We start from the raw sequence: 10,057 nt of genomic DNA, 5'->3' as shown, positions 1-10,057 counted from the left end.
TGAGGATCTCGGCGCTGAGCAGCTCCTCGTGTCCTGGCTCCATCGATGCGGGCACTGCCAAACGGGAGGCAGGCTGGGCAGGGGAGGGCTGCTGGCTCCCACCGCCCCCTGCCAGAGCCATAAGGAGGCTTGGGAACAAGGTGCTGTTAGACCCGGGGTTAACCCCGGCTGATTTACTGGGCGGTAAACAAGGCACAATTAAAGTTAAACTTGCCAAAATGGGGCCGAAATGGAGCAGAGCCAGATGTTTTAAGACCAGAGGCTCGGCGCGGGGAGGTGAGGGAAGCTAACTGGCCTTGTTGCTCATGATTTAGCCATTTAATTCAAAGTTCAGACCCGGGACCAAGGATTTACCCCCGGGCTTGCTTCTCGTCTCCTCGAGCAGGGTTTGCTGCGAGCAATTTCTTCTGTTTTGGCTTTTGAATTCAGTTGGTCAGATCCACTTTTGGAAACCAGCAGTGCCCTGGATCTCCCTGCAGCAGGCAGGAAACGTCTCCGTCGTGGATGCTGACGGATGCAGGAGAAGCAATGGCAGGGCTGACCTCAGCCTGAGGAAGGCTGGCATGGCCCGTCCACTTCCCCCTGGCAAGGCCCTAGTATTAATAGCGTTTATGCTAATTATAGCAAGCACATCCGAATCAGGCCCGCTGGAGCCAGCCACCAGAGAGAAAAGGGCTTATAAGTCTTAGAAATCCTCTCCCATCACTGATCCACCACGGTTACAGGACCTCAAACCGCAGCACTTCGGTTCACAAAGAGCTTTAACCCAAACTGATTTTGCATCCTGAGCTGCGTTTCTCTCCCAGCTCAGAGGAAAGACCAGGAGCCGCGGGGGCTGGAGGTGACGTCTGCCACCCCTCACCTCCCAGCAGCAGGGGGGACAAGCTGGCAAAGCCAGGGGAGATGCTTCGGAGGGAAACCAACCCCAGTCCTGGTGCTGGGTCAGGAGGAGTACGTGTTTTTGCCCGCAGCGGCCAGCCAGAAGGAGCTGCTGTAACCAAAAGCAGCTGCAACTCCATCGCGCTGGGCTCCCAGGGCACTTGGCACGAGCCTGCCTCTGTCTGGACAAGAGGAGACAAAGCTCTCAGCAAGCAAAGTCCCCACATTTCCCTCCCACTCGTGCTCATCAGGACCTTCCAGTTCATTCCCCCAAACCCTCGCCCGGTGCCGGCCCTGGGTCAGCCACCGCCGCGTTCGTTCTTTTCCTTCCTCGCAACCCTGGAAGGAAATCAAGGCTGAATTTGCAAAAGTGAGACAAGAAAAGAATGTTCAATTAAAAACACAATATGAGCGGGGCCGGCCCGGGAGAATTAATACAGTTAAAGTAAAAGGCTGGCTGGAGGCTCTGGCAGCGGGAAAGCTTCTATGAAATGAAATGCCATAAACCTCGACCAAGTGGGGAACCATAACGGTGCCAAGACGCAGCACTTAGATATTACTCACCCGGATTGAGTTATTGAGTGGCTATTGCAGTGCGGCCGTAGTGGCAGGACCGAGGCGATCGGGTCCTGAGTAATTAACGGGGCTGTTCGGTGGCACGGGGAAAGGATGGAGGAGAAATTAGGAGCCGGGAGGGCTGGGGCACGGCTCTCTGCCACAAAGCAAACCTCAGCCCAGCTGCCTTCTGCTCACAGATTGTGGTTCCCAAAGAGATGAGGCAGGAGGGGGCTTTTCCAGCTCCTTTGGCCTGTTATAGGGTGAGCCTTTGGGGCTCACATCAGGCTGGACAAGAGCCGTAGCAGAGCCAGAGCTGCTGGGGGCCCATCTCCAATTTTCGGTTCTCTGTGCACCCTTTGACACCCACTAAGCTCAAAACCAAATTGGTGATGGGCTTGGAGAGGTGTCCAAGTGTTCCTAGGTGGGGGTTGGCACACGTCCGAGCATCCCCAGGTGGATTTATGCCGCAGGGAACCGTGCTGCTGCCGGGGTGCAGAGGCACTGCCCGCGCCGGAGGTGGCACGGCGCCTTCCCCATCGCTCGCTGGCTTGCGCCAAGGCGTGGGGAAGGAGCTGGGGGCAGGCAGAAAAGCAAATCCAGCCCCGCAGCAGGACGTCCACGCGTGGGACGGGCACCCCAGCGCACCCACCCAAGTGCTCCCATCCCCTGCAGCCCCAATCGGTAGCGCAAAGTGGCCCCTGGCGGAGGAGAGGCGCGGTGCAGCGACCTGCGGCGCCCGCAGCAGCCCCGGCAGAGGGCACGCGTGGGCTGCAGAGCCCCCTCCGGGCAGGGGGGCTGCATCCCCCAGCCCTCCCCTGGGCTAAAAGCCGGGCTGGGTTGGAAGCTGCCCTTCCTTGAATCGGCTGTAGACACCTGGAGCATCCCTCCGGGCAGAGCGCGCGTTGATTATTATTTTTTTTTTCCTCCCCTTAAGGCAATACAAAGCGGTTCTGCTGAAATGAACTTGGTGGCTTGGTGCACGGAGGAAGCTCCGGAGGTGAGTTATTAAAACATCAGGAAGGACAGACAGACAGACAGGCAGCAGGAGGCAACCTGGCGGAGGCAATGAGCCATGCTGCTAGGACAGCTCCGGCTGAGCCTCCCCTCCCTCTGCGCTGCCGGAGCTGCTCGCCGCTTTGTGGAGGGAGGGAGCCTGCTTTATCCAGGTCAGCGCAGAAGGAAAATGCAGCCGAGCTCCGCTTTCAGAAGTCGTTTTGTCCTGAACAGCGGGACAGAGCTCTGGGAAGAAGGTTCCTGCTGGTGCGGTAAGCGCTCGTCACGGCGCAGCTTTGGCAAGGTTGCTGCAGGTTGTAGCAGCCCCCGGAGGGGAGCCAAAGTACCCCCAGCAGCATTGCCCTGTCCCGAAAACTGCCCAGTACCTCCAAACACCCTGAGGCACAGGGAAGGTACACATCTACCCCGCAGAGCCCCAAGGAACCAGCAGCAGAGCTCACCAGGCACCGTCACGGCGCGTGCCTGCCCCTTGCCAGGGTGCGCGGTGCCCAAAGAGAGCGCTTTGGGTTGCAAAACGCCAGCATTTGGCACAAAGTGCTCCGCTGTCAGTTCCAGACCGTGGTGACGTGCCAGCCTGAAAGCCCCCGTGTTCACGTTTCTAAGAAAAAGCCACAATTCTTTACCCTTCTCCCCTCCCTGGCACACTCGGCCGTCCCGCGAGGGGGGCGATGCCCGAGACGTAGGCGAGCAGCACGGAGCTGCCCGTGCAGGAGAAAATCAGCCCTCTGCTACCAACCCCAAATCCCACACCCCTCACAAAGCAGCCTGGCCCCGCTATTGTCCCCGGGAGACAAGAACGGGTCCGGAGCAGATATTATTCTGCTGGCTGAGATTCATCACGGCGGTGGCTCGCTCATGGGCATAGAGTCATCAAAGCGCCCGTCAGAGCTAACCCGCGCTGACAGCCGCGCAGCGGGAACAAAGGGGCCATAACACTTATTAATCATATCCCTCCCCACTGAACCCGAGCCATCCATCAGTCGCCTTGGCCTTGTGCTTTGAATTCCCCGAGCTGCCGATCCCATGGCCGTGCCGGTGGGGGACCGGGCAGCGGGACGCGGCGTTGCTGGGACACCGCTCGCCGCCGTTTCCTGTTTCCCCAGATGTCGGCCATGTGTTTCCATAAGACCAGGGCTTGTCCCCGAACCAGATGGAGCCACGGGGCTCTTTCACGGGCGAGGCAGCAGCTGCGGCAGCCCCTCGCGCACAGATGTTGTCCCCTACTCCTGCCTTGGCTGTCCCAGCGGCTCTCCCTTTCCCTGTGCCCAGGCACACAAGCTTCCTCCAGAGTCCCGTTTGTCCCAAACCCACTGGGTGGTTTTCAGCAGCTGCTCAAGGGTTCGGTGCACAAATCCTTCCAGAGCTGAGGGCTCCTGGCCTCGCCTGCCTCCCTGCTGCAGAGCTGGTGCCAGGCAGCAGGAACCTGCGTGCCCCCCGCTGGGCTGAGCACACCAAATTGTTGGGGACACACGGACACTCCACGCAACGGACGGACACCCCAGCCGTGCATGCTGGCCTCTGTGCTAGCTTGGGAGGTGCAAGAGATGCTTCTGAGAGCCTCCAAACCTCTTGGACATGAGCGGGCACTGCATCTCCCCTGCAGATCTCCAGCTGAGGGTGGCAGCATGTGTGGCACACACAAACCCACCAAGGAAAACCTCGAGCCTTCCTGAGAAGCTGCAGCTCTGATCCCTCGAAGTTCCAGCCCATCCGCATCAAATAGCCTGAGGTTATCCTGAGCGTGCAAGCACGGGGTCTGATTAAAGCTTTTCAGCACACATATTATTTTTGCTTGCTTTTGGGGGGCTGCGGGGGCGTCCCTTGGCTTCGGAGCCATCCCCTCCACATGCTCCGGATGCACGCGGAGCTGGGGAAGTGGCACACGCTGCCCCACGGACGGCTCCAGCTCCAGGGAGCGCTGCCAGGGCTGCTGCGGGACCTGCAGAGCTGAGCCAAGGCCACTGGCTCTCCACGCCTCCCTGCTCAGCATCAGAGGCTGCAGGGAGCTCGCAGCTCGTTTTTATCGCACAAAGGAGCTGCCCGATTCCCACTCAGCCATCCGCCTCGCTGTGCGCTTTGTCCTGCCGAAGCCCTTTCAGACCTCGGGCTCGGAGGATGCTCAGCCCCGTGGCCACGCAGGCATGCGGCTCCAGAGCAGGGAAAGCCATGCAGCAGGCTAAGAGAAATCAGAGGTGTCCTTGCCTGGACCTGGAGCCGGTTTGCAGCATCCTCTCTTACAGAGAAAGGCTTTGGACCTGCCGATTGAACCACCTGGAAAAAACCTTCAGGATCACCATGTCCAGCCATCACCAGGTCCCATCACTAAGCCACGTCCCTTAGTGCCACATCCATGCTTCTCCTAAATACCTCGGTGCAAACACCGAGCAGCGCAAGGAAAGGATGCAAAGCAAGACGAGGAGCATGCCCCAGCACCATGCACACGGTCCCCAGCTACCTGCCCATGGAGCAGGGGCACGGGGAGAGGAGAGGAGCCACCCTCACCCCCATTTGGGGTCGGGGCTGGGAGCAGGTGGTTAATTCCCCTCTGGCACAACGCAGCACGGCGACCCAGGCGGCGCTGCTGCCGACCCACGGGCCCCAGGAACATGTTCACAATTTCCAGGTCAGCGGAAGGGAGGAATGGCGATTTTTTTTTTTCTGCTCCAGAGGATACGGTTCTCACAGCCCCCTCCAAGGGCCAGGAGGGGGATTCACAGCACCGTAATATCCCTGCCGGCGAGGCCGGAGCCCCCCACGTCCCTGCCCCTGCCCTGTGCCCCGCACCAGCAGCCCTGCTGCATGGGTCAGGGCGGATGAAACGTGGGTGCAATGCAAAAAGACAGCCCAGCCCAGCACCCCTTGCCCCCAGCTGCCATGGGGATGGGACACAGGGGCATCACATTCCCTTGTCCCAGAACAGCGGGCAGCCAGGGCTGAGGAGCAGAAGGAATTTTCTTAGAAAAGGTATAAAGCGAAGACGAAAATAAGAATTATGCGTTTTCCTCATTTCTCTCTGCTCTTACCCTGACTCTCCTCAGAGCACCTGCTGGTAACGTTGCACCAGGCACTTTCTGAAATGCCCGAGATAGAAATTGCTGCTGCTGGCACCGGGTCAGAGCCCATTCCCCTGCCCCACACCCGTATCCATGGGGCCGGGGCACTTTTACCTCTTCAATCCCCACCTCCAAGGCGAGTAGGATAAGGAGAAGCTGCAAGGAGGGCTCAGGGCTCAGGGCTCAGCTCCCAGCTCCTCCCTGCCCCTACCTGCAGGGCTGAGCACCCTCAGCCCTGCGGGGTCCTGGACCCCCAAGGGGTGCTGAGCAAGGACCAGGCAGCATCCCCCCTACACCACATTCCCACACTCTCCCTGACGCTCTCTCTCCCCTCTTTAATGAGATTAAGGGAGAATAAATTATGCAGAGCCCACCCCTCTCTCCTCACTCCCCCCCCCCCCAGGGAGGCTGCCCTGCGTGGTTTCTAATTAGCATCATTAATAGGGGTGGGGGCGGCCGTGCTGCCGCGGGGCTGCAACAATCGGAGCTGTCAGCGAGGCCCCCTCGCTCCTCTGAAAGTAGCCCGGGGCTTTTGTCCCCGGGCAGAAGGGAGCCCGGGGCTTAAGACCGCTTTCCTTTTGTGTCGGGCAAGGGGAAGAGGAGGGGAGGCTCTCCTTTCCCTCCTCAGCCCCCTAAATTATTCCTGGGACCACCAGGAGAGGTGATGCCACCAGGGCCCCTCTGGACAGGTGACGGAGCAGCGGCAGCAGGGGTCTGGGGGGGTTTCGGGTGCCCCCATCCTGCATTTTTCCGTGGGATTTTGGGCAGAGGACCGCCACAAGCAGGTGGCTGTCCCTACGCTTGCAGGGGGTGTCACGGAGCCCCCCAGCCGCCCCCCACCACGGCCCCTAATGAGCAGCAGAAGGGGGCGCATCGGGAGCGGATGTGTTAAGGGTTTCTGGTTCACCGGAGGGAGAAATCCCCACAAAGGAAGGTGTACAAATATTGTGGGAAATCCATTGGCCCCTTAATATTTGATGAAGGCCCGGGCCATTCAGCCGGGGTGAATTCCCCAGCAAGGTCTCATTCAGGCAGCGTCAATGGGAAACTTTTAATTGAGAGGCACTTCATTCAGGGCCCGCGGGTCATTCAGCGCCGGGGCCTTTCAGCAGAACACAGGGGCCGTGTCTTCCCGAGCGGCACCAGAAGAAAAGCCGCCGTTTCCTGCGCCCCGAGCCTGAATGCCCACGGCTTTAATCCCCCCCCCCCCGAAAAGGGAAAACCGATTCCGTGTAAAATAAACGTCGCAATAATAAATTCGTTTCTCACATAGCGAGAAAGGAGGGGAGGTAAAAGGGAGGTGGGGAGGGATGGGGAGCGGTGCCCTGCGGCCCCGTGTTGCCAGGAGGGCTGAGCTCCTCGGGGTGATGCCGTGGGGCTGTCCCAGCCGTCACCCCCTTCCCAACCTGCCTTCAGAGCGCACAAACGCGCGGGATTTGGGGCAGCACATACAAATCCACCTCCCTGCCCTCTCTCAGAGGACATTAGGATGCCCCAGCCTTCAATACATCACACCAACGCCATGCAAAATAGCAAAACGAGAGGGGAACCCCCATTTTTCCCCCCTCTGACGTTTTTTTGAGGTCCCTCCTGGGACACACCGCACCCCCCCAGCCCCGCGGAGACGTGCCGATACCCCATAGCAGCACCTGCCCTAAAACCCTCCTCGCCCGAGCCGAGCTGCCACAAACCCACAAAAGCCTGGGCCGAGGGGGATGCCCTCACCTCCCCGCTCCCAGGCGGCGAAAAAAAAAAAAAAAAAGAAGACGAGGAAGGAATTAAAAAGCGGTGGGAGGGAAGGGAAGGGACGCTGCTCATTATGTCTCCGGCACGGCGGTCTCCAGGACGACTGCTCCGCCGCCGCATCCCTCTCCCATCCCGCTGCGGCCCTTTGCAAGTGGCCGTAGCGGCGGCGGCTGTTTTCCCTCTGTTCCCAGCTGTCCCCCAGGCGCTCTCCCAGGGGATCCGGTCCAAGGTGGGCTTGGCACCATATGGGAGAGAAAAGAGCCCCCCCGGCGCCCGCGAAATGTTCGGCGGGGGGAAGGAAGGGGAGGTGGGCTTCGTGCCGCGCCAGGAGCGGGTGGAGTTCCGTGCCAATCAGCTGGGGCCATGCTTTTTTTTTTTTTTTTTCCTGATAATTCCTTCATTTTTCCAAGGCTGGGCCACACGGCTGCGATGTGAAGTCATTAAAACGCCCCGCAAACCAGATCCCACCCTGTGAGAGAGACAGGCAAAGCGCTTCCAGAAAAGTTTTGCTTTACAAAATAAATGCATCGCAAAGTATCCCCAGAACCGTGTAATGCCTGATGCCCGGGAGTGCTGGCACAAATCCCCTCCTGACCCCAAACTCCCCCTTGGTGGCTCCGAGGGACTTTTCCCCAGGGCTGCACAGAGCTGCTGGGCGAGGGAGCAGCGATGTGAAGGCATTTCCCCTCCCTGCCCGCGACGTTCGAGCCCTGGGTCTTCGGGAAGCACGCAGCCAGACCCAGGGCCCTGCCTGGAAACAGAGAAATCCAGGAAGTGCATTAATTATACATAAATTAGGAGCTATTTACCGGGTTTTCTCTGCATCACCTAAGAGCTGGGCATCCCCATGCCTGGACACCACGGAGGGGAACCCATGGGGGGCACCTGCAGGCCCCCCCAGCACCTGCCGTGCCCCGTGTCCCCCCCACCCCATCCCACGCCCATCTGTGCGTGCATGAGAGCCCCATCAGCTCATGCATGAGCGCCCTGCTAATTTATGCATGAGGGCCCAATTAGCACACGCATAAGCACCAGATTAGTCCGTGCATGAGCACCCGATTAATTTCTCTTGGCTTGCTCGCTCGCGCCACGCATGAGCAGCCAGCAGGTTCCCATCCGAGCGGCGAGCTCGCACCTCGGCTCCAAGCAGAGCGCGCACGCGTGCGGCTTTGCAGCACAGCTGAGCACCCAGTTCAGCCCTGCACGAGCTCGCAGCAGCAATTCAGCCACGCATGAGCTCACGGCACGCCTGTTACGCCCCGCATGAGCACCCAAGCAGCTCTTGCAGGAGCACCCGGCTCGTGCCTGCATGACCGGGCGCACGAGTGCTGGGTTAGGGCGCACCCGAGCACCCATTTGGCTCCCACGTGAGCAGGGGCAGTTTTCAAGGAGGCTGGGAGCTGGCCCTTCTGCTGATCACAGCCTCTTCCAGGCAGCTCTGCAGCCAGCACCGTGCCCCATCTCCTGCAGGAATCCAGCCAGACCTCAGCAGCCTTGCCCCGGTCCTAGAGCAGAGCTGGGCTGCACAGCGAGGGCAGACGTGAGCAGCTCGCCCTCGGACTGGCCATGCCAAGCCTCTTTTTGGGCTAGTTCACCCCAAGCATGTGCGTCTCCAGCCGCTCGTGCCTTAGTTTGGAGGAAAATGGGAATAAATAATAGGAAAGGAGCAAGAGAGGAGGAGGAGGGCAAGGAGAGCCAGCAGAGGGAAGGAAGAAGAGCTGTGCCAAACGCTCCCCACCGTGTCCTTTAAGCCCTGAGCTGATCCAGCGCAGGCAGGTATTTACAGGACGGGCTCAGCTTTCCCAGCTTGTTCCCAGTCTTGGCACAAAGGCCAAGAGCAGGAGAAGAAGAGGGCCGGAGAATGGCGACAGGGCCCGTGAAAGCCCCCGACAGACCCCATTGAAGCGGCGGTCCTGTTCCCATCTGTCAGCAGCCCCTCAGTGAAAGGGTGCGCAGGGGAGGGGGGCGGCGGTGTGAATCGGGGGCTGACACAAAGAGGAAGAGACTGATTATGCTGTTATTTCTCCACTTTCAAACCCCATTAGGGGACATGCCGGGCTTTTCTCAGGGTCTTTGGGATGCTTAAGCTGCCCATTTAGCAGCAGGAACGGTCCAATTAAAAGAAAGACAAAGGAGGAGCCCGGCCTGTCTTAATTGAAATGGGTTTCAGTCTAATGAGGATTAGGTTCAAGAACAGACCTAAGGGAGCAATCCAATACCCATTACCCTCCCGGGCTGTACCACCGCCAGGGCCACGCCGCGCAAGCCTTTTAGCGGCTCAGCCGGCCGGCCTGGCGCGATGGAAGCCACCAGCCCTCCCAAACGGGGCGTTTGCCCCCTTATTTTGAGGCAAAGTGCACCGGGAATCCTTGGCTGCAGGGCCAGTTGGACTTAATGGTCTTTGTTGGTCCCTTCCAAATGGATTATCCCATCCCATCCCATCCCATCCCATCCTATCCCATCCCCATCCCCAACCCCATCCCCATCCCCATCCCATCCCATCCCATCCCATCCCATCCCATCCCATCCCATCCCCATCCCATCCCCATCCCCATCCCCATTCCCATCCCCTCCCCTCCCCTCCCCTCCCATCCCCATCCCCATCCCCATTCCCATCCCCATCCCCATCCCCATCCCCATTCCCATCCCCATCCCCATCCCCATCCCCATCCCCATCTCCATCCCCATCCCATCCCCATCCCCTCCCCTCCCCTCCCCTCTCCTTCCCTCCCCTCCCCTCCCATCCCCATCCCCATCCCCATCCCCATCCCCATCCCCATCCCCATCCCCATCCCCATCCCCATCCC

The 10,057-nt window shown here is 59.8% G+C and overlaps 1 long non-coding RNA gene across 1 annotated transcript; it reads right to left on the bottom strand.

Annotated features, from left to right (window-relative positions):
• Window positions 1-1,539: 1,539 nt before the first annotated feature.
• Window positions 1,540-9,714, bottom strand: LOC308181372. The gene is made up of 4 exons (XR_013941438.1): window positions 8,989-9,714; window positions 5,619-8,001; window positions 5,475-5,522; window positions 1,540-4,722 (listed from the first exon to the last, which is right to left on the bottom strand). It is a non-coding gene; the product is annotated as an uncharacterized lncRNA (long non-coding RNA).
• Between the last annotated feature and the right edge of the window lie 343 nt (window positions 9,715-10,057).

Source organism: Anser brachyrhynchus, assembly GCF_964034855.1.
Source record: "Anser brachyrhynchus genome assembly, chromosome: 21".
NCBI classification, from domain to species: domain Eukaryota; kingdom Metazoa; phylum Chordata; class Aves; order Anseriformes; family Anatidae; genus Anser; species Anser brachyrhynchus.
The sequence above is the reverse complement of the archived record's forward strand: the minus strand, read 5'-3'. Positions and strand labels throughout refer to the sequence as shown.